The sequence below is a fragment of the Dipodomys merriami genome, unplaced genomic scaffold (genome assembly GCF_024711535.1).
Source record: "Dipodomys merriami isolate MVZ:Mamm:240054 unplaced genomic scaffold, mDipMer1.0.p SCAF_1222, whole genome shotgun sequence".
NCBI classification, from domain to species: domain Eukaryota; kingdom Metazoa; phylum Chordata; class Mammalia; order Rodentia; family Heteromyidae; genus Dipodomys; species Dipodomys merriami.
In genome coordinates, this window is record NW_027202519.1 from 21,874 (window position 1) to 27,771 (window position 5,898).

The following is a 5,898-nucleotide window of genomic DNA, read 5'->3' on the forward strand; positions in this document are numbered from 1 at the left end:
TCAGTCTACAACATTCCTTCATCATTCTGTCCCTGATATTTTTACACTATCAAGACATAACATAACCAGTTTGATTTACAGCATGAAAAGTTATCCACCTGGCTTCCTTGGAAGCAGAGCATGATCAATAGATATTACTTCTAGTTGCTCACTACATGTAATGGTTTCTGTACTACTTTTCACATTCTATTTAGTATTTAAAAAAGATTGCTGGCTAAACTCAAAGCTCATTCCTAAAAGTTTATGTTAAGTATTTCACAAGTTTTATTCCCTTAATTGTTAAGATAACATTTGCTATAATGCTAATGTTATTATAATGCTAATGTTTAGTGTTGGGAAAAATTGTAATTAAAGGCCGTAAGTGCATGGCCTAAAGACACACACAGTGAGGAAAGAAATGAGTCAAAGTTTCTGAAAGCCTTTCAGCAATACACAAAAGGTAGATAAAATCTCTCCATTCTATGACACTCTCAATTCAATATTCATATTGTCCAAGAAATAATAGCATACTAAATATTGCCCATGGTGATTGTTTTCTGTCACATTTGTCTTCAATACAGATTGTGTTGGTGACATTGGGTTATCATGCACAGAACTGAGCTTATACATTGAGGTCCAAATTTCTTCTGTCCCACAATTCCAGTATCCTTTTTAAAAAGTACTAAAACTTTTAAATATCATCACCTACTGTCTTATAAGTATCCAAAAAGTAGAAAAAAATCATAAATAATCACTCCAAAATGCTTTAAAATTGGAGATGCTAAAACATGCCCTCTGAAGTTTATTTTCTTCTACTTTTAACTTTATTCTGAAAGCCTTTGCTAGTTTGTCACACCTGTAATCCTAACTACTAGGGATATCTACACAGGAGCCTGAGATCTGTGGATAACAGTTGGAAGCCAATTGGGGCAAATAAATTCATGTGATTATTTTTCAAAAAATTTTAATGAACTAGCAAAGGGCCAAGAATGGAGATGTAGCTCATTTAGTAGCTAGAGAGAAAAGGCCTAGCAAGACCTTGAAGCCCTGATTTCAAACTCTAAGCACGTCAACACACATTCAAGTGCTTGAGCACATGCGTGCATTCACACACATATTTATTCAAAATGCCTTCATATCGGAGTTTTGCATGAATTTCTTTGCTAACAATATTATATGTGTAAAATAAAAGAAATAAACTCTTCCATCTCAGAACATTTTTATACGTTCTTATTGTAAAAATACTGTACAGAGGGGTAACACTTACATGAGCAAGGTAATGAGTACATTTCCTAACAAGCATTGTTACCTCCTCCTTTATTGTTCCCCTACCATCCCTTCCCTCCCACCTCCACAAGTCCATTAACCTCCTCCCTTTCCCAGCCTCAATTTTAAAGTTCACTTTACAACACAGTGTCTTGTGTATCTCATTGTTACAATAGGTCTACCTGTATCCCTATTTAAGCATTTTGTTTTTTTTTCCTTCCCCTCAGCAAATTAGAGGAGAGTATATACAAGATGTAGGCGCACCAACTTCAAATACAGTGAAAACAGGTGTTATAGCATGGGGGAGGAACATATAAAGAAACAACAACAAAAAAAAAAACACACTGAACGTTATAAGTACGTGAGAAACAATAGCAAGAAAAAAATAACCAGTTGTGTCCCTAACTTGGGTTTCATTTCCCTTAACATAATCTTATCTGGTCATATACACATAACTTTTGACCTTTTCTGCTTATCTCAGACATACATTAGTTATTGAAAATTAGAGAAACCATGGGACCTATGTTTCTTTGGACTTGGCTTAATTCACTTAATAATTTTTTTTTCCAAGTCTTTCCATTTCCTAACAAATTGGGCGATGGAATACTTCAGGAATTTTCCTGTCATCCTTGCGCAGTGGCCATGCTAATCTTCTCTGTATCATTCCAATGTTAGTGTATGTGATGCTGAATTGAGCACAGAACATTTCTATATATAAATTGTAATTGATTTTCTTAAACTAGACAATTCAACAAAATGTAAGTTTAAAAGAATTGTCGTCAAATTTTAGAACCATGTACTTCTTACATAAGTACACATTTAAGAATAAAGTCAAGATTGACATGTCAAAAACAAAATAATTCCAGATATTTGTTGTTCAAGAGATGTGTTGGAGGAGGAATTCAATTATTCTATACAAGGGATCTGTCGTAATGAACACTGCAACAAGTGTTAATATTTGTTAAAAGTTTTAATGTTTTCAATATATTTAATTTTGGGAATTTGCTTATATATGCCAAAACTGGGACTGTTTGGCAGGTCATAATTCTTTTCTATAAAGTATTTAAGAGTTATGGTAGCAGATAAGTACTATTAAGTATGTACATTTCAGATTTTATAGAAACTTTACTAATGAGAAGTTGCAAAGTCTTTGTGTAAAGGAGCAGAATAAAGAGTTGACTATGTTAACTACACAGATTCTGTTAAAACTGTAGGCCTGCCTTACTTCATATGTTAGTGAGGAACAAATGATGATATAAGCCATATACAAATTATGAGATGAACTATAAATGGTAATCGTAGTGGGTGATTTAAACACTACTCATAGCCTATAAAATTCTTGTTGAACATCATAATCTTAGACAGTGTTAAATGTAAAGAAATATGGCAATAATAAAATCGAATTTTTAGTACACTTCAAATACTGAAAACACTGGTAATTGTTTTGTTTTTTATTTTATTAATCATTAATATTTCATAATTTGTTTTCTTTATTTTTAGCATTGTTTTCCTTGTTGTAATATAATACAACTTTTTGTAAGTTGTCATTAGGAGGTACTTTGAGAAGGTTACTGGGATGGCCACACCATTTTTTATAGGTGTATGTGAATTTATAAAGAGGAAACTTAAGAACAAAATATGGATTTAAAAAATGATCAAGTGGAGTCTGATTCAGGAGTGTTGATATATGTCCACACCTAAAATATTAGCCCTAGGCTGAAGCAGAGTTATTACAGAGTTGAGGACACAAAAGTGAGAGACTGTGTTTTGTTTTTTATTTTTATTTTTATTTTGTTGGTCATGGGGTTTGAACTCTGGGACTTGGTGCTGTCCCTCAGCTCAAGGCTAGTGATACCACTTGAGCCACAGCAACACTTCCATCTTTTTCTGCTTATGTGATGCTGAGAAATCAAACCCAAGGCCTCATACATGCAAGGCAGGCACTCTACCATTGAGCCACCTTCCCAGTACCTGAGAGACTGGGTTTTAAAAAATCATCTAACCAAGATTTGCTTTCTGCTTTGGGTATATAATGAAATAGATGAGTATCTTTTTATGTTTTTGTGCATTGTCATACTTCTAAATTTATATACTAACTTCACCCACTTTATCCTTGTCAAAGTCATGAAATATCTCTGAGAGTTTGCTTCTGTGAAGATTGTTTTTGCATTTACAATTTCTTCTGAGTAATTTTTATTTTTTATAAAAATCACTTTATATTTCATGTTGATGGGTATTTACACAGAGACAGGGATATAGAGGATTTAGTTTACCAAATGAACATTAAAATTTGAGCTCAAAAATAAAAATCAGCCTTAACACATATTGTCATATCTTTCCCTACAATGTATGAGGGAGGCTTTTTAGCTCCAATTTTGTTGGGTTTCCTAGATTTACAATTCTTTTTTTTTTATTGTATTTTATTTTATTTGAGAACATACTGTACAGGGGGGCTACAATTACATGGGCAGGATAATGCATACATTTCTTACCAAGCATTGCAGCCTCCTCCTTTGTTTACCCTTCACTTCCCTTCCCGGCCTCCCCCCTCCCCCACCCAATTTTACCCCCCTCCCCCCACCCAATTATACCCCCCTCCCCCCCCCCACACCGACATTGTAAAGCTGGTTTTGACATGATATTTTGTACTTCTCATTGTTGCAACAGGTCCACCTGAATCCTTGAACGACTTGTTTGTCCCCATCTCCTCCACATGTTATACTGACATCAAATATAGTGAAAGCGGGGGTTAAACTGTGGGGGAGGGACATACAAAGCAACAAAGAAATCAACTTATAAATGCGTTAGAAACACATGCATGAAAGAAACGAAAACATTAAAATACATATTTAAGGGTTCATTTTCCTAACATCACATTATCTGACCTTTTCCGCTTGACTCATACCTATACTAGATATTGCAAATAAGGGAAACCATGGGACCTATGCTTCTTTGGGCCTGGCTTACTTCACTTAATATAACTTTTTCCAAACCTTTCCATTTCCTAACAAATGGGGAAATGTCATTCTTTCTGATGGAGGCATAGAATTCCATTGTGTATATATACCACATTTTCTTGATCCATTCATCTACTGAGGGGCATCTGGGTTGGTTCCATATCTTAGCTATGGTAAATAATGCTGCAATAAACATAGTTGTGCTGGTAGCTTTAGTGTGGTCTTGTTTGTAAACATTTGGGTAAATGCCCAAAAGTGGGATTGCTGGATCATAGGGGAGATCTATGTGAAGTCTTCTGAGGAACCTCCATACTGCTTTCCAAAGTGGTTGAACAAGTTTACATTCCCACCAACAATGAAGTAAGGTTCCTTTCTGTCCACATCCCCTCCAGCATCTGTTGTTGTTAGAGTTCTTGATTTTTGCTGTTCTAACTGGAGTGAGGTGATATCTCAATGTTGTTTTGATTTGCATTTCTTTTAGGGCTAGGGATGTTGAACATTTCTTCATGTGTCTATTGGCCATCCTTGTTTCTTCTTCAGAGAAGCTTCTCTTTAAGTCTTTCGCCCACTTATTTATTGGGCAGTTGATTCTTTGAGGATTTGTTGTTGGGTGGTTTAATTTTTTGAGTTCCAAGTATATTTTAGATATGAGACCCTTGTCCGTTGTATGGCTAGTAAAGATCTTCTCCCAATCGGTGGGCTTTCTATTGATCTTGCCAGCTATGTCATTTGCCCTGCAGAAGCTCTGCAATCTTATGCAATCCCATTTGTCCAACCTTTCTTTGATTTGTTGTGCTTCCGGGTCTCTATTCAGAAAATTTCGACCTGAGCCAAGGAGACCTAGGGTTTCTCCTATTCCATCCTGTAATGTTTTCAGAGTGTCTGCTTTGAGTTCAAGGTCTTTGATCCATTTGGAGTTGATTCTGGTACAGGGTGATATATAACGATCTAGCTTTAGTTTTCTACATGTAGTTAACCAATTTTGCCAGCACCATTTACTGAAGAGGCTGTCTTTCTTCCATTCTATTGTTTTAGCTTCCTTATCGAAGATTAGATGGCTATAGGTCTGTAGATTTACAATTCTTAAATCACAGAGACATGCTGTAATGGGAGTAAGATTTTTTGGTATGCTTTGCCCTTCAGACTGTGTTTCTTGTTCCTCCCTTTTCTCAACTTCATTATTAGAGATTTTTCTCAGAGATGAATCCATCTCCAAATTTTCACTCTTCCTAGCTGGACAAATGCATTTGCAGATCAAGACTGTTAGACAGAAAGAATTTAAGAGCCTGAATCTAAGACACTTCTCTCATACACCATCCCTACAAAGACACAAGTACCAAAACAGGATACATAGTTTCATTTTTTTCTACCAAGGCCAATGCATGAGGTTGCTTGCTTCTGAGGGTGCCTGTTTGTGCCTCTTACTGATGTTTCTGATTAACTTTATACCTAGTTCCACTATCAGATACCAAGGTTGGCATGTTTAGAACATCGAGGAGTTTTGCTCAACAGGGCAGCTGAATGTGTCTCCTATGAGGGGTTCCTAGGATCCCTCATGAATTGCACAGAAGATCTGTGTTGGAAATACCGGGGGCAATTAAGGTATTCTACAAACACCATCTCAGCAAGGCAAAGTTTACTCCTGCAGAAGGCATGCTGTCGCATGTCCAAGTTGAATAAGCACACTGGATAGGCA

General features: G+C 35.9%; 1 pseudogene; it reads right to left on the bottom strand.

The window, feature by feature from the left end:
* Positions 1 to 1,831: 1,831 nt before the first annotated feature.
* LOC138823763 (U6 spliceosomal RNA) lies at positions 1,832 to 1,944 on the bottom strand (annotated as a pseudogene).
* Positions 1,945 to 5,898: the final 3,954 nt, after the last annotated feature.